Genomic DNA, 18,737 nt, shown 5'->3' on the forward strand with positions numbered 1-18,737 from the left:
AGATGAAGAGCAATTCTCAAGAGAACGTCCTTGGATAAACAGGTATCTTATATGAGTAGATTGTTCTGGCTCAAAATATTTATTTACAGTAATTATTTATTTATCAAGATTTATATACCACCTTTATGACAAAGTCATCCAAGGCAGTGTCCAGCACGAATAAGCAGAATATTAGCAAAATAAAATTACAGCAGGAAAAATATTCCACTAATAATTCATAGAATGACATAACATTTTTAATTTCTTTATTTTAAAAATTTCTTCTCTGCTTAAAACCTAAGCGGACAACAATAACACATACATATTTAGATACATAAAACAGTATCATACGAGTCCTTTCCCTTATCCTAAAGCATCTCTGTTTAAAGTAATGTACTGCAGATAAAAGCTTGTACTTACAAAGCTCTAAAACAGCACAATAAAACATTTGAATAAACATCATAAGGTTTAAGCAATGGTGGAACACATGGATAGATAAGACAGGTGGCACAGCGAGGAAGGTTGCTGCCTGGGGTGATGGCACCTGGCATTTTTACATTGTGTGCACCCACACATCACCGCTTAGCGTCATTCTCCCCGCATACCTCTTGAAATGTTCATCGCCGTGAGCAGCATCTTCCACCTGCTATTCGTGCTAGCCTTGGCTCCCTTTTGACATCATGTCCTGGTCCCTCGACCAGGAAGTGGCATCAGAATGGACCCATAGCCGGCACGAGCAGCAAGTAGAAGATGCTCGCACCAGCAAACATTTCAAGAGGTACACTTGTCGGGGGTGGGGTGGGGCAGAGAGGCATTGACGTCAGCGCTTCTTGTGAAAATGTGTTACACATGCAAACTATCTGCCCCGATACAAAAATGCCCATGCTGCCCCCCCCCACTACAAACCACCCCAGAACCAAATTAGAGGCAAGAGGGATGCCCACTCCCCCCCAACGGCTGCGCCAGCCAAAATTGGCAGGATACAGAGGGAGGAGCCTAAAGCCATGATTGGCTCAGATACCTAAATCTCCTCCCCTGGAAGGAGCCTTAGGCATCTGAGCCAATCAGGACCTTAGGCCCCTCCCCTTGCATCCCAGGATGCACCATGAAGGGGAAAACCCACCATTTTGCAGTGGCAGGCATGTACCCCCACCCCTATGCCACTGGATAAGACTGAGTAACAGGGGTTAGAAAATAAGGGACCTAACCTACAGGAAGTTGCATGTGAAGTTAGAAAGGTGCATCAATATAATCTCAGCTAGAGTAAGAGAGTCCTGCTACAATGTTAGTCCTTGTGTGTGTGAAAGCAGCAAGTTAATTGTTTCTTCCATTAAAGGCTTGGGCGAAGAGCCAAGCTTTCACCTGCTTCCTGAAACAGACAGTTTATTTTATTTTATTCGTTTTCTATCCTGTTTCCCCAAAGAGCTCAGAACGGGTTATGAGCTAACATACATAATATACAATTAACAGGTAACAATTTACCATAGTTACAGTACAAGTTTTTGATACAAGTTTTTATCCTAACTCGATGCATACTAGGGATCTAATACCAATATACATAATATACAGTTTACAGATTAAATTTGGCAGAGTTACAGTTCAAGATGTTTCAACACAAGTTTTAACCTAATGTTCTTCTCATAGCAACTAAAAAGTATGGCAGGGTTTTCACAGACTATTTGCTTAAAAAGCCAGTGCTTCTGGGGCTGTGTTTAGAAGAAGGGGGACAAAACAACACCTACATCTGATTTTACTCCTTTTGGCCACCAGCATAAATAATAAGTGCAAGGCAGGTGGATATACTGGATGCAAGGGTATGGATATAGGTGAGCTGAGCCCCCCCCCCCACCACCACCACATTAGAGTCAAACCCAAGCAGTCAGCAGCAGGGCCTGGACAAGTGAGAAAAAGACCTGGTGGCACTGTCTAAATTAAACTAAACTTTAAGTTTATATACCGCATCATCTCCACGGATGTGGAGCTTGGCACAGTTTATAAGAACTTAAAATATAGGAAGAGAAGGAAAAAAAAGGTTTACATGAACTTATATATAGAAGAGACATGCCCAGTGCATAAAATCCCCTTATGTTACCTTAGGCCTCTCCAAAAATATATCGTGGCTGTGCCACTGCATATATGTACATACCTTGTGCACAGATTTCAAAGATAAATAATCTGGACCGGTGGTTCTCAACTTAGACACACTCAACCAATCAGGTTTTCAGGATATCCACAATGAATTTGCATGAAAAGATTTGCATATAATGAAGGCAATATATGCAAATTAAGTTCATTCATACTCATTGGGACAGATTCTGTAAACAACGATGCCTAAGCACACTTACATTGTAGGCGCCAGTAGACGCCGGTTGTCAGTCAACCACTAGGCACCTCTTATAGAATCATGCCATAGGCCAGAGGTGTCCAACCTGTGGCCCAAGGGCCGCATGCGGCCCCATGAGGTATTTTGTGTGGCCCCGGTCGAGGGCGATGCAGTGTTTTCCTCTGCTGCCCCCGGGTGTTTACTGTCTCGCCGGCTCCCTCCTCTGTCTTGCTGCAGCATTTGCGCGGCCCCAGAAACATTTTTTTTCAGCCAATGCGGCCCAGGGAAGCCAAAAGGTTGGACGCCCCTGCCTTAGGCCTTGCTAGGCGCCATTCCGAGTTCCACGTGGAACTCTTAATTGGTTTTATTTTTATTATTATTAGGTTGTCAATTACCATGCATTCAAGCTAACTAAAGCAATTTGGGACGTGCACAGATTTTAGTTAGGTGTCACTAGCATCCACAATTAGGGCGCCTAGCAACACCTAACATAGAAACATAGAAATAGATGGCAGATAAGGGCCATGGCCCATCTAGTCTGCCCACCCCAATGACCCTCCCCTACCTTTCTCTTTGAGTAGATCCCACGTGTCTATCCCATTTGGCTTTAAAATCAGGCACACTGCTGGCCTCAATAACCTGAAGTGGAAGACTATTCCAGCGATCAACCACCCTTTCAGTGAAAAAGAATTTCCTGGTGTCCCCGTGCAGTTTCCTGCCCCTGATTTTCCACGGATGCCCCCTTGTTGCCGCGGGACCCTTGAAAAAGAAGATATCTTCTTCCACCTCGATGCGGCCCATGAGATACTTGAATGTCTCGATCATGTCACCCCTCTCTCTGCATTCCTCGAGTGAGTACAGCTGCAACTTATCCAGCCGTTCCTCGAACGGGAGATCCTTGAGTCCCGAGACCATCCGGGTGGCCATTCTCTGGACCGACTCCAGTCTCAGCACATCCTTACGGTAATGCGGCCTCCAGAATTGCACACAGTATTCCAGGTGGGGCCTCACCATGGATTTATACAATGGCATAATGACTTCAGGCTTACGGCTGATGAAACTCCTGCGTATGCAACCTATGATTTGCCTTGCCTTGGATGAAGCTTGCTCCACTTGATTGGCAGTCTTCATGTTCTCACTGACAATCACCCCTAAGTCTCGTTCTGCTTCAGTTCTTGTTAGTCTTGTAAGGGTGTAAGTCTTGCATGGATTTTGGCTGCCCAGGTGCATTTTTTGGCATTGAAGCTGAGTTGCCAGGACCTAGACCAGCGCTCCAATAGGAGTAGGTCGTGCATCATGTTGTCGGACATTGAATTTATGTCTGTTGTGCTTTGCCCACTACATTGCTTAGTTTGGCGTCATCGGCGAATAATGTTATTTTACCTCGCAGCCCTTCTGCCAAGTCTCATAAAGATGTTGAATAGGATCGGGCCCAGGACCGAGCCCTGCGGCACTCCACTGATTACCTCTGTCATTTTGGAGGGGGTGCCGTTCACCACTACCCTCTGAAGCCTACCTCCAAGCCAGTTCCCAACCCATTTCGTCAATCTGGCCCATTGTGGATATCCTAAAAAATCTCCAACCTGCTGATAACAACAAGAGACTTCAAATCTTTTCGTAAAGAAATCAAAACCCAACTATTCAAAAAATTTATCCAGATGTCTTAACTCTAACCCTGGATTCTCCTCCATGTAATTCCCTCAACCTCTCCCCTTCCCCAGTTATCCTTACCCCTCAAAGCCTCAAACATGTCAACTGCTTCCCAAACTGCACCATCTCCTACTTGTACAGCTCCCCAAATTGTAAATCTACTAGAATAGCCCAATTTTCCTTGCTATATCCCATTCCCAAAACTGTAATTCTCCAATCGTCTTGTAATTCTCCTGAAAATGTCCCGATGTCTCTTTTGTAATCCTCCCAGAACTGCAAGGTACGGGTGGAATAGAAGTCAGTAATGTAATCAGGGACGGATTTTCCTATAGGCTAACTAGGCTTCAGCCTAGGGTCTCAAAATCCGTGTCACATTTTTTATAAAGGTTAGTACCAATAACAACATGTTTCATTTAACATATTGATATATATCACAGTAATGATGCATTTTATTATCTCTCATATAATTTACAAACTTAAAAATGGAATAATAAGTGGAATAGTCTAGGGCCTCTTTTCATCTAAATCCGGCCCTGAATGTAATGTAAATGTATTCCAGGACTGACTTAGGACTCACTGCAGTAGACAACAGCTGCAAAACTATCTCAAGTCTAGTTCTTGTAGATATCCTGAAAACCAGACTGGCTTGTGCACCTGACCAGGGCTGTAGCGATTTACTATTATAATTGGCTTCCGGTTTATTTGAGAGTCCAATCCAAATGTTCCAGTATAACATTCAAAATACTATATGGGTTTCCCCCCTATTGATTACTCTCTCATTTAATTCCCAACAGCCTTTATCCTCTAGGATAGGAATCTCAAAGTCCCTCCTTGAGGGCCGCAATCCAGTCGTGTTTTCAGGATTTCCCCAATTAATATGCATTGAAAGCAGTGCATGCTCATATATCTCATGCATATTCATTGGGGAAATCCTGAAACCCCGACTGGTTTGCAGCCCTTAACCCTTTCAGGACCATAAGGATCGTAGGCCAATTTTTGTGGTTTTGACGACATTTTTATGGTAAAAAGGGCTTGCAGATGCCAAAAAATTGATTTTTTTTGTGAAATATCATTATTTTTTTTTTTTAAAATCACACTTCTGGCTTATGGACAGTGTGGCAAGTGAATCTTCTCGTCAATCTGGCAACGACGCTAATGAATGAATGTCGGAACCAGTTTGTTTACATAAAGGCAGTATCATATGGAATCCGTACATATCAAATTTAGAACTGTAGACTATCCCAATCAAAATTTATAGGATTTTAAATTTATGGGACAAATATGTCCCTTGGTCCTGAAAGGGTTAAGGAGGGACTTTGAGACCCCTGCTCTAGGAGAATTCATAAATTTAAATTAGCTTTCTCTTCTATTAGGGGAATTAAAGCTTGAGGTAAGATTTGTCAATCATTGGTTTTTTCCTTTGTAAAAATTTGGAATGATCTTCCTACAGAAGTTAGACTCCTTCCCTCTCTGATAACTTTTCGGAAAACTTTAAAAACTTATCTATTTCAGGGTTTACAACTGATGATTTCTTTGCTTTAATAATTTGTTTTCCTTGTCCTATTAGTTAATTCGTTATTAGCTCAGTAAAATGCAGGAGCAGTATATCAAATCTTAAATAAACATAAATATAATTCTTGTGTAAACCAAATCAAGCCCCATAGTTGGGTGACTCGGTATACAAGATCAAGGATTGGATTGGATTACTGCCAATGTGTCTGCACAAGGTGCAAGCCAGGGAAGCAAGAAAACTAACATTGCACTTTATCAATTGCCACACCTAGATTGGGACACTCTTGCTCTTGATCTGAACTATTGAAAAATGTTCAGTCACCTGCATACATTTTAAAATTACTTATTTATTTGTCAAGATTTATTTACTATCTTTTTAAAGAAATTCACCAAATCTGAGATTTCCACCCTTAGCCCTCTAAGGACATAACCTAGGACTAGATGCACTAAAGCCTCCCATCGTCTAACAATCGTCACTAAACTGGTTTGACTGGTTTAGTGACCGACTGTATTTGCCAACCCAATGCTCTAAACAGGCTCACCTCATGGTTTTGCATGCAAATGAGGTCATTAACCAGGCATTCGATTGATGCCCTAAACTTGCATGCCAGAATTGGGTTGGTGGGACAGACCTCCGGGTTCCTAGACCTGTCGGTCTGCCTGTTTTTTCATTTTTTTCTATGGGCACAGATGTATGTGTGTGGAACACACACACAATATCTGACCCATAAAAAAATGCTGTGCTGGCCCTCCTGCCCACTGCAACCCCCCTTCAAGGCCCCCCCCCCCAGCTGACCCTTCCTAAAAATACAAACAGCAGGAGGGATGCCCACTATCTCCTGCCACCAGATGCCCCCCAAACTCTCCATCCCTGTAACTGGAAATTAGTTGACAGCAAAATAGTGGGTTTTCCCTTTCCCGGTACATCCTGAGATGCAAGGGGAGGTGCCTAAGGTCCTGATTGGCTCAGATGCCTAAGGCTCCTCCCAGAGGAGGGGATTAGGTATCTGAACCAATCAGGGCCTTAGGCTTTTCCCTCGGTTTCCTTATATTTTTGGCTGGTGCAAGGGGGGGGGCACGGTGGCAGGAGGGAGTGGGCATCCTTCTTGCCTTTAATATGGTTCTGGGGTGGGTTGTTGGGGAGGAGGCAGCATGGGCATTTTTTTAATGTGGCAGATATTGTGCATGTGTGACACATGCACAACATCTGTGCCATTAAAAAAAAGAAAAAAGCCCCAATAGCTAAGTGGCAAGAGGCTGCTTTGGGGTTTCCCCTGCTGCTCAGTTTTCCCAAACCGGTTCTGTACACATGTCCAGTTGCTCTTAGAGCGACTGGTCTGACGGAGATTTTGGTGAACCTCCGTGCAAATTATTTGCATGAAAACTTGTTGGAACATCAATCGCTGTTCCACAATTGGCCCAAAAATTGGCCAACAGCGACTCACACAGTCCTAGCGACCCTGTTTAGTGTATCTAGCCCCTAGTCTGGTTTTAAAATTTCCATAAAGAATTGCAGCAGATCTATCAGCATAAAGTGGAGGCAGTGAACGTAAATCCATCTCAGACATATTTCATTGTGGAAATCCTGAACACTAGACTGGGCTGCAACCCTCAAGGACTGAAGATGGGCGCCTCTGCTTTAAATATATCATGAGAGCTTTCACAAAATAAGCAGCTATGGCCATAATCAAAGACACATACCTTTTGTTCCAGACATGAGCAAACAATGCAAGAAAGAAAACATATTTGCATTAAAAAATATATATTTCAGCTCCACCCTGCCAAAAATAATTCTACAAAAGGCACAAAAGCCAACCAATTAGAGACAACATATAAGGAATCTAAATTCAAACTGTTTTGGAATGAAAGTAGGAGATGACTTTGAAAAATGGAAAGGTAATACATGAAAATGGAAGGGTAACATTTTTGACTGTGGCATTTTACAGGACATACACCTAGGGCTCTTACTAAGCTGCGATAGCGGTTTTAGCTACTAAGCTGCGTTAGCGGGTTTAGCGCACTAGACCTTAATGCCAGCATTGAGTTGGCGTTAGTTCTAGCCGCGCAGCATGGGTTTAGTGCGCGCTAAAATCCTGCATGCACTAAAAATAGTATCGCAGCTTAGTAACGGGAGCCCCTAATAATCAACAGGTTCAGGTGAGCGTGAGTTACGTAAATGGCAAGCATGCTGCCTATTAAAGAAAAGTTTTATGCAATACAGATTACATCCTGTGCCTACAAAATGAGTGAATCTATTTTGAAGACAAGAGCCAAACAATAATTCTTACAAAGAGACAAGGAGGCAAGGCGGAAATGAATTGGTGAATTAGTCTGACGTGCTTTAGCATATGTTAGCTTCATAGAGAGAGAGCGAGAGGAATCAAACAATCCAGAGATTTTGCTTCCCAATGATAAGAAAGTTAGGGAGCGGAGTGGGGGGGGGGGGGAAGCTACCCTGGCCAGGTACACAAAAAGGGGAGCAAAGGGTACAGCACTTTGCAAACATTTCTGATGCATTACACCCCCACCCCACCCTCATTTCCAGTAAATATAAGACTAATAAATCTTTACTTTTCAGCACAGAAAGTGAAGAAACTGTCGTTAACTTTTTTTTGTTACTTTAATATTCCAACCACTGGCCAATAACTTCCCTTCCTTTGTTGTCTCTTTTTGAACATTTTTTTACCGCAACAGGTGTATCGCCCCTGTGCCTTACCTTTCAATGGAGAACAGAAACAAACAACCTCCCTGACTGCAAAGAACTGTAAATCCACATCAAAAGGGCCAAGCCGGAATAGTAAGAAAGTTGCACTGCACACGAACAAGCCTTCCCTACCTGCTGTTTCCCAGCACAAGAAGTCCAGCTGTCCCCCGGCTTTGGGCTCCTCTGCATTTGAATGCTAAAGTAGTCCGAAATGCCCCGTGTAGCCCACACTTTGCACGACCTCTTACTGAGAGCCGCCGGCTAGTGTCATTGGGTGTTAAGGTATCATGTGACGGCAGATGGAAATAAAGTCCTGCAAAGTTTGCATTTAACGCTTTGCAGAAGCAGTAACCCTTTAGTTACAGGTTAGATGTGAGTCCTCAAAACAACAACTTTGAAGAAATTTCTTTCTTAAATTACTGTCTCCTTTATCACCAGTACAGGAAGCTTTCCCTTTTCAGAGGCAATTACTATCCATGCCACACCAGATACAATCTGAAAACTAAAGGTGTGTAGAGAAATCCAGGTAAATTATTAAAGGGAGTCCTCGGTGAACTTCTGTACACTCTTATCTGGGGCTACACAAAGGGTGAGATGATGGGTGCTGTGCAGTCATAAGAATTGCCATACTGGGACAGATGGAAGGTCCATCAAACACAGTATCCTGTTTCCAACAGTGTCCAACCCAGGTCCCAGGTACCTAGCTAGATCCCAAGTAGTAAAACAGATTTTATGCTGCTTATCCCAAGCCATCTCGATTGAAGCCTATGGACTTCCCTTATAGGAATTTATCCACAGCTTTTTAAAACCCCGCTAAGCTAACTGATTACACCACATTCTCCAGCAATGAATTCCAGAGTTATTAATTACACATGTGAAGAAATATTTGCTCTGGTTTGTTTTAAATTTACTACTTAGTAACTTAATCGCATGCCCTCTAGTTCTAGTATTTTTGTAAAGAGTAAACAAGCGGTTCACATCTACCCTTTCCACTCCACTCAGTATTTTATAGACTTCTATCATATCATTTCTGAGCCATCTCTTCTCCAAGTCAGGGGAAAAGAATTCAATTTATGGCCCAGGACTTGGTAAAATGAGGATCTCGCGGACTTCACGAATCTTAACCGCATGCCCTTAAAATCTGCTCACCTTGGGGGTGGAGCGGGATCTTTGAGATCCAAGGGAGTTAAAACGAGGATGTCTGCAGATCCAGGTGTGCAGTTAAGATCCACAAGGTCCGCAGCTAGCAAAGGTAGAAATTAAAAAGAGGATCTTGTGGACCCCATAGAACTAGAAGTGCAGGGCTTGGTCTTGGTGTAGGGTCCGCACCTATCCTTGTATTTTAACTCCTGTGGACCTCACGGATCCTACTGCAGGGGGGGGGGGGGTGAGATGACAGTGGCAGCGAGGGTAGGTGGCTCCCCCTGCCCTCTTTCTGCCCCCTCCCACCATGAGCCCCTCTTCCCAAACCCCCCTAGCAATGCACAAAAGAGACTCCCATTTCAACTTGCTAATTACCAGCTGCTCTTGAGCTAACTGTTGTGCATGTGTTGTGCACACACAACACAGCACAACAGTTAAAAAAAATAACAAAAAACCCTACAGCCCTGATGGCAGAAAGCCCCCAAATCAGGACCCCCCTGACACCAAGTTCCCCCCTTCCGATCCCCCCTACTCTCACCACCTCAAAACAAAATCCTGGTGGTCTAGTGGACTGGGGGAATTGGGTTGGGTCACACACCCTTCCCCCCAGCTTAAGGATCTGACATCATCCTGCCCCAAGTATCTTTTATGGAAAATCAGGCAGGAAGGATGTCCACTCCCTCCTGCCTGAAGGGTCGCCTTTTTAAAATAGTAACCCTTCCCCTTCCCTAGGTGCCTGAGCCAATCGGGGCCTTAGGCCTCTCCCAGTGCATCTCAGGATGCACTGGGAAGGGGAAGGGCTACTATTTTAAAGAGCAGACCCTTCAGGCAGGGAGGAGTGGACATCCTTCCTGCCTGATTTTCCTTAAAAGGTACTTGGAGTGGGATGGTGTCAGGGGTGGAGGGTCCCAACCCCCCCCAGCCCACTAGACCACCAGAATTTTGTTTTGGGGTGTGAGAATAGTCAGTGGAATTGGAAGGGGGAAGCTTGGTGTAGGGGGGCTTGGTGTCAGGGCTGCAGGGTTTTAAAAAATGCTGTTGTGCCTGTGCTGGACAACAGTTACCAGCAGCTCAAGAGTGGAAAACGGGGGGTCTCTTTTGTGCATCACTAGGGGAGGGGGTTGGGAAGGGGTCTTGTGGTGGGAGGGGGTGGAAAGAGGGCAGGGGGGGCGCCATCTAACCTCGCTGCCACTGTTATTTTACTCCCCCTGCAGTAGGATCTGTGAGGTCTGCAGGAGTTTATAAAATGAGGATCTGTGTGGACCCCCACGCCAAGGCCACTATCTTTTTTTTTATTTTTTATAAATCATGCCATGTGCTTTTAGTTCTGTGAGGTTTTGAAATCCTCTTTTTAACTTCTACCTTTGCTGGCTGCTGACTTTACGGACCTTAAGTGCACGCCAAGGACCTTAGAGATCCTCGTTTTAATTCCCTTGGACCTCATGGATCCCGCTCACCCCTGAGGTGAACAGATTTTTAAGGGCGTGCAGTTAAGATCCGTAAGGTCTACGGGGTCCGCGTTTTACCCAGTCCCCTCATGGCCCTCACTTTTCAAGCTCTGATTTCTGTGTCTGCGCCTTTTTGTAGGGATGCTCCCACATGTGGTCAAGTAAGAGCAGCTACAAATTGTGCTGTAACCCAATGGGGGTCAAACTTCAGGAATAGGGAGTAAAACAAGACATATAGTAGAATCCCTTATTTGCCCTTTATTCATCTGTTCAGTACTCAACTTGTTTTAATTATTCCCATAATAAATGTAATTCCCTAATTCTTTAAGAACTGTGACCACGTTACCCCTCTGTTTACCTCAGAGCACTAGATCCTGGTCTCTTATAAGAACACTTTTAAATATCTCACTGTCGTTTAATGTAAAGCAGTGCGAGCGCCTGGTAGCGCTATAGAAATAATAAATAGTAGTAGTAGTAGATGTTGCAGCTTGGCCTTCTGCTACTCTTATCAAATCTTCTCATACTCTATGCTCCACAATGTATAATATGTTCTTCTCATAGGCAATAATAGTTCCCTCTTAGGGTTATCATATAGTTCCAGAAAAAAGAGTATAGATTGAGACATCCGGGTTTTACTATTCCTTTCAATGGAAGTAAAACCCGGATGTTTCAATCCGTTCTCTTTTTTCTGGAACAATAGGGCAACCCTACTCCTTCCATCGTATTTGGATTGATTCTCTCCTAATACCTGCTTTAGGGCCCCTTTTATAATGGGCTTCGGTGTATTTTCTGTGGCAGCATCATTACCGCGGCTTTGTAAGAGGGCTTCTTAGTTTTATTACACCCTTTCTTTGGAATTCTATCTATCTATCACACAGGTGTCAAAGTCGGTCCTCGAGGGCCAGAATCCAGTCGGGTTTTCAGGATTTCCCCAATGAATCTGCATGAGATCTATTTGCATGCACTGCTTTCAATGCATATTCATTGGGGAAATCCAGAAAACCCGACTGGATTCCGGCCCTCGAGGAGGGACTTTGACACCCCTGATCTATCAGAACAGAAAGAGAACCTATCAAATTAACCCCTCCCCCTCCTCAAACCTGAAGGCATACATGTTTACTCAAGATATTCATCAAAAGTGATTCTTTCTCTCCTTTTCCCTATTACCAACTTTCTGCAGTGCATTCTCCTCCTGTTGAACTTCCCTTTCCCTTTTACCCCCTAATCTCCTATGACATTGTAATTATTTTCCTTTTGTTTCTTTCCCCATGTTTTTTCTATTCTCTCTCTTTTATTTTATTTTTTTGCTTTTGTTTTGACTCCCCTACCCCATCCCAATAAATGAAAACATTTTAAACCGCTAAAATGTTTTATAATGATTCTGCAGTATATGAAATAAACTTGACCTTTTGTATCCTGTCTGTTTTGAATAGATTGTAAATTCTGTCAAGCAGGGACTGTCTCTTATGTATCTCTAGTTTCTACCTGCTTCTTGTACTGCTAGAGAAATGATAGTGACAAACTGCTAGAGGAGTATAGTGACAAACAAAACAGCTTTAATCTCCTCCTCTCCTGACAAGAAGACTTAATTTGTCTCATCTCAATCACTCTTTCTGGGCACTAAAGGTGGCTATAGGTGGATTCCTGGGACTCATAGCTGGGTTAGCTGGATTAGAATCACCTTCCCTTAGAGCAGCAGGGGTGTCCAATGTCGGTACACGAGGGCCGCAATCCAGTCGGGTTTTCAGGATTTCCCCAATGAATATGCATGAGATCTATTTGCATTCACTGCTTTCAATGCATATTCATTGGGGAAATCCTGAAAACCCGACTGGATTGCGGCCCTCAAGGACCGACATTGGACACCCCTGCCTTAGAGGCTGCAGTAGTTTTGGTTTTTTTTCTGGGGGACTCTATGGAGCTTCTTTTCTTTTTTTTTTTTTAAATCTTTATTAATTTTCAAGACTTACAAAAAGTACAAACAAATATGCATACAGATACAATTAACAGCACTTGTATTTGATAAATACGAAAACAAATTACCCTACGCCCTCCCCTCTCCCTTCCCCCCTCCCTATCTGGATGTGTGTGGAAAACCAGGAAATCCCAGGAATTAAGGATTTTACCAATTTAATCAATCTTCTATTTAACATATGCTTCCAACGGACCCCATATTTCTTTAAACCTTTTATTGTTTCCCAATTGTTCCGCATTCATTCTTTCATAACTATAACACAAACAAAGGGCTCTTTTTATCAGGCCACGCTAGCGGTTTAACGCGCATAATAGCGCGCGTTAAACCGCCGGCCGTGCTAGCCGCTACCACCTCCCTTGAGCAGGCGGTAGTTTTTAGGCCAGCGCGGGGGGTTAGCACGTGATGAAACGTCGCGCGCGCTAACCCCGCTAGCATGGCTTGACAAAAGGAGCCCAAAGTGATTCCCACCAAAAAGAAAAGTTTAGCTTATCATAATTTTTCCAGTTCTTGGTTATCAATTGCATGGCCACCCCCATCATAATCAGAAGAAGTCTACTTTTATGTGTTTCGATTGGACACCTGGGTCTCGACAATGTCCCAAATAAAACCACGACATAAGACAGTGGCAGAGAGACACCTAAAATAATGTTAATTTTGACCCAAATTGCTTTCTAAAAATTAAGTATCAATGGACAATAGAATAACAAATGATCCAGTGTCCCTACTTCAAGATGACAGTACCATCATCTACTAGACTTTGAATTATCCAACTTTTGCAAATGAATTGGGGTCCAAAAAATTCTATATAACAAAAAGAACCAAGTTTGTCTCATAGATGCTGATGCTGTACATCTAAGTCCAAATCTGTGGCCACAGAAATATGTGTAATTCTGTGTAGCAGAAATATGCTGCTTTGTTTCTATACTTCAAATGTCTCTCAAGCTTGTTTTAGGTTTTTTAGCCAAATATTCAGAAATTAATTTGAAACACTTAGTGGCCTGATGCCCTTGAAAATCTGTCTGGAAACATAGACCAGGCAAGCTATACTGATTTTGTAAATTTCGCCAGTCAGGGAACCCTTCTGAATGACCTGCTTTAATGGAGCTTATTTTCAAAGCATATGCATGTCTCAGAATGTCCAAATGGATGTCCATGTGCTTCAAACGTCCAAATCCAGATTTTGCAAATACAGAAAAGGGGTGTCCAATACTGCTGTACATCCAAATATCAAGGGGGCATGTAGGGTGGGACTAGGAAGGCCCAAAATCAGAACATCCAACAGCGATTAGCAAATGTCCTTGTCTAAAAAGAAGGATGCTCTAAGTTAGATAGAGCATCCTTCTTTTTAGACAAGGACATTTGGTAATGTTCAGATATGTCCAGGGTACACAAAGGTGCTCTGACTGAGCAGCTGACCAGTGGAGGAATTAAGTATAACACCATAATCATCTAATTCTTAAAGAAGAAAGAAGATAAAACCTAAGCCGAATAGGAATTGAAGTGTCATCCCAACCTTGGCTTACAGATAGAACCAGTTTTGGCTTAGGATGAGCAAGGAGATTAGCTAGGATGCTGTGTACGAAGGTATGCCACCAGAAGATGATATCCAGGAATCTGCATGAACCAGGCATACTGCACATGCACCCTCCAATCCAACCCATCCGAGTGCAAACCAGAAGCGTCATACAACCTTCCACCAACTCAACTTATTCTGAGGGTACATGAAACTGAAGCATCACATGGTGGCACAACCCTCTATCCTTACAACCCACTTTATCTTTTCGGGGTGCCATCACACCCCAACCCAGAGAACCCCTCCCTAGAGAAACAAAGTGATTAAAAAAGAAATGTAAACCATAATCTTCATGTTCAGTGGAACAGAATGGCCCAAAGGGGTCACGATCCTATCAATTTTTGCCCCACACAGCATCAATAACTGAGAAGATGGGAGGCGATTTATTTGGCCCTCCCATGCAAAAGGACGTTCCACTACCCCTGCTAACTATCTTATTGCTACAGTGGCATCAAATCTTTGATAAAGGTTCTATAGATCCAAAGATAAAATTGCAGGATGACAGCAGTGTAGTTTCTAATCTGCAGCTTTCAGAATTGCCCCATTATTGTTACAGTTGCACTGAGATATTTCCAGTATTCATCCACAGAATGGAAGAAATGCTTTACAGCACTTTTTTCACATCTACAAACTTAGGGCTAGATTCACTAAGCAAACTGATCGGTTTGCGAGCCCTTTGCGACCCGATTTCCCTCCAACCCGATTCACTAATCTGTTTCCCGATCATCCTCCGATCCGCGCATGCAAATGAGGGGAATCGGCATGCAAAGCAGGAAGGACGCGATTAACTACACTTTTCAATTAGCTGGCCGATCAAAAAACAAGCGACTGGCGAGGACCAAGCTCTGGCTTCTCTGCCCCGATTCTCCTGCCTGCCACCCTGCTCTCTGCCCCGATCTCCTGCTCTGTGATCTGAGAAAAAACATGCTTTGGAGCAAAGTGGGATTGCCTGCTGCCCTGAATCTCTCATGCCCTTCCCCGCACTAAGAACCTGTGGTTTTAACCCATGGGTTTAAAGCGGGTTAAAACACAGGTTCGTTGGGCTAAAGTAAAATAAAAGTAAAAAAAAAAAAAAAAAAAAGTCGCAGCTTACAGCTAGACACATGCGTAGACCATCTACAGATGGTCTGCGCATGCGTCGGGATCGGTTCATAGTCAAAAGCGCGTGCCAACAAAGGTGCACCGAGACAACTGAGCGCAAGGCGGAAGCCTGCGCCGAAGAAGAACACTGTTTTAAGGGGCTCCGATGGAGGGTGTGTGGGGGGAACTCCCCCACTTTACTGAATACAGATTGCGCCGGCGTTGTGGGGGGTTGTAACCCCCCACATTATACTGAAAACTTCACTTTTTCCCTAAAAAACAGGGAAAAAGTTAAGTTTCCAGTATAATGACGGGGGTTACAACCCCCCAAACCCCCTACAATGCCGCACAACGCCGGCACAGGTTCTTAGTTCCGCCTTGCGCTCACTTGTCTCGGCGCGCGCTTTTGACCTGTCACCGTCGGGATCACACACTAGTGATCTGTGCTGTCAGAGGGGGGGGGGGGGGGGGCATTTCTCCGACCGCCCTCATTTAAATGTTTCTGTTTTAGAAATTCGTCGGGCCTGCACGGATCGTGAACGAAATGCAGATTAGTGAATCTAACCCTTAGAATTCTGTGGTGACCACAAACCTTCATTCCCCTGGAAGCTAAGGAGAACTCTCCCCACTCGTACATTTAAATGAATCTCTCTACTGTCTGTCCTCCCAGTGTCTCTGCCTGCTTCTCATCTGCACTTGTATCTAAAGGCTAAGCACACTGCTGTAAACAAAACAGCCCCAAATGTTTTAGCTCTAGCTAGCATAAACAGAGTTAACATGTTATTTCAATCACAGAACACATACTTTACCATTGAATAGCGACTTCAGTAACATCTGGGCAGCTTCTGTTTAATCGTGTTTTTCTTTCTTTCAGGATCTGGAATGGATGCTTTCTGAACCAGAAACTCATCAGACCTTTTTTGGTGCATTGTACGTCCATGAGAATATGTTAAAAGGGTGGCATTTTAGTGGCATGACCTGACCTGTGCGGCATGCTGAGCACTGGTTTCACCTAGGTTTGGAGATCCAGCTTCACACTATGATGCAAATAAACTCATCATACCCAAATGACAGCATCACGCAAAGGGTTAAGTTGAAAAGGAGGTATTGCAATGTTTTAGTTGAGTGAGCTGAGTTCATGTTAACATAACAACTTGTAGTCTAGACAAATAACTGCAGGGGTAAATTATGTTGATACACTAGTTAACCGTTTTCATGGATGAAAGAAATATCATGTGATGTGCAGCGGCCTGAGAACCTGGGGAACTGGGTTCAATTCCCACTGCAGCTCCTTGTGACTTCAGGCAAGTCACTTAACCCTTCATTTCCCCAGGTAGAAAAAATAAGTACCTGTATATAATGTTATTTGCTTTAATTGTAACCATGGAAAGGTAGTAAGTATATCGTCTCATCCCTTTCCTATCCTATTTGGCTCTTGCAACTAAAAAAGTTAGAGCTGGGGGAAAGGTATACTTGTACAGACTTACCCCTCCCTCCCCCCTTTTAGAATTCCTATGAGTGTCAGAACTTTTACCTCTATAGCCGGTGATAAAAAATGCTAATGCGCCTTCATAAAAGGGGGGGGGAGGTGCTAGATTGCTATGAATTGTTATCCACATCTTTGAAGTGTCACCCAGGTGCCTTCAGCAGATTCTGTTACACAGGGTGAGACAGCAATCTATCAATACACAAACTTTATGAACAAAGATTTGAACAGCTACATGGACAAGACTACTCCACTGCTTGTCTTCCCCTATTTATGCCTCCATAACATTAGCATTTGCAATTTTGCACTCTGTCACTGGCAACGAAAGCAAAACACCATAATCAATAATCACACAACTCATTTTTATTGGAATAAATATTTGACTGCAGTTTTATTATCTATCTTAATATCATCTTGACTTACAATACAATCAATGTCCAAAACCAACAAACCCCCAATGCATTTTCACCCCCCCTTCCTCCCCCGGGAGTTATTCGGTGTTGAAACTAACTCCTTTAAGTCTTTAAGGGCTAGATTCACTAACCTCACGGATCCGATCCAATCTGTTAGCGATCCAGTCCGTGAGGTTGCTGGCTGCCTGATTCACAACGTGATCGCATGCAAATGGGGACGATCAGAATCACCCCCCCCAACCGACCACACAGATCACTGAACAGCGATCCCAACGCATGCATAGACCATCTTCTTTCCCTGTAGATGGTCTGCGCATGTTCTCCGTGCAAGGAAGCCCCACTGTGTAGTCCTTGGTTTTGCCTAAGAAGACTGCCCTGCAGATTTCAAACATCTTGCCCCAGATCTCTGGAGAAAACATCTTCACCGTAGTGCAGCTCCGCTGTGTAGTGCAGCCCCGCTTTTAACCCGTGGCTCGCAGAGGGGATTTCTAAGCAGGCAGCTGGGAGTTTGGTCGCTGGAGGGAATCTTGTACCGGGCTAACGGAGCAGGGCGTCAGAGAACTGGGGAAGCAGAGAGCAGGGTGCTTTTGATTGTTTTTTCAGGGCAACAGAGAACAGGATAGTCGGCAAGGACATGAGCGATTGGTCATCAGCAGTCGCTCACATTTGGATCAACCAGCCCAATCAGTTTGTTTAGTGAATTGCTGCCGAATGCATTTCCCCTCATTTGCATGTGTGGATCAGATCGGGTGTGGACAGGATCGGCCAGAAGGTTAGTGAATCGGGTCAGGGTTGCAAACCGCTTGCAAACCGGTCGGGACATGATTAGTCAGCTTAGTGAATCTGGCCCTAAATTTATAACCTCCCCTATCTTTTTTCTTTCTAACATATACATACTAACATAGTAGATGACGGCAGATAAAGACCCGAATGATCCATCCACTCTGCCCAACTTGATTCAATTTAAATTTTTTAAGTTTTTCTTCTTAGCTATTTCTGGGCAAAAATCCAAAGCTCTACCCGGTACTGTGCTTTGGTTCCTACTGCCGAAATCTCCGTTAAAACCTACTCCAGCCCATCTACACCCTCCCAGCCCTTGAAGCCCTCCCCAGCCCATCCTCCACCAAATGGTCATATACAGACACAGACCGTGCTAGTCTGCCCAGTACTGGCCTTAGTTCAATTTTTAATATTATTTCTGATTCTTGATCCTCTGTGTTCATCCCACGCTTCTTTGAACTCAGTCACAGTTTTACTCTCCACCACCTGTCTCGGGAGCGCATTCTAGGCATCCACCACCCTCTCCAAAAGTAGAATTTCCTAACATTGCCTTTGAATCTACCACCCCTCAACCTCAAATTATGTCCTCTGGTTTTACCATTTTCCTTTCTCTGGAAAAAATTATGTTCTACGTTAATACCCTTCAAGTATTTGAATGTCTGAATCATATC

The 18,737-nt window shown here is 43.8% G+C and overlaps 1 protein-coding gene across 5 annotated transcripts in view; it reads right to left on the reverse strand.

The window, feature by feature from the left end:
• Positions 1-16,226, reverse strand: part of LOC117361967 (uncharacterized protein C4orf19 homolog) — a 196,657-nt gene extending 180,431 nt beyond the window's left edge. For 2 of the 5 annotated variants that reach the window (XM_033947634.1, XM_033947616.1), the window contains exon 1: positions 8,301-8,406. The gene's annotated coding sequence lies outside the window, so the exon portion shown is untranslated. Of the gene's footprint in view, positions 1-8,300; positions 8,407-16,196 lie in introns of those variants that run through there. The other 3 variants (XM_033947624.1, XM_033947651.1, XM_033947644.1) reach the window with 3 other exon arrangements.
• Between the last annotated feature and the right edge of the window lie 2,511 nt (positions 16,227-18,737).

Source organism: Geotrypetes seraphini, chromosome 1, assembly GCF_902459505.1.
Source record: "Geotrypetes seraphini chromosome 1, aGeoSer1.1, whole genome shotgun sequence".
Classification (NCBI taxonomy): domain Eukaryota; kingdom Metazoa; phylum Chordata; class Amphibia; order Gymnophiona; family Dermophiidae; genus Geotrypetes; species Geotrypetes seraphini.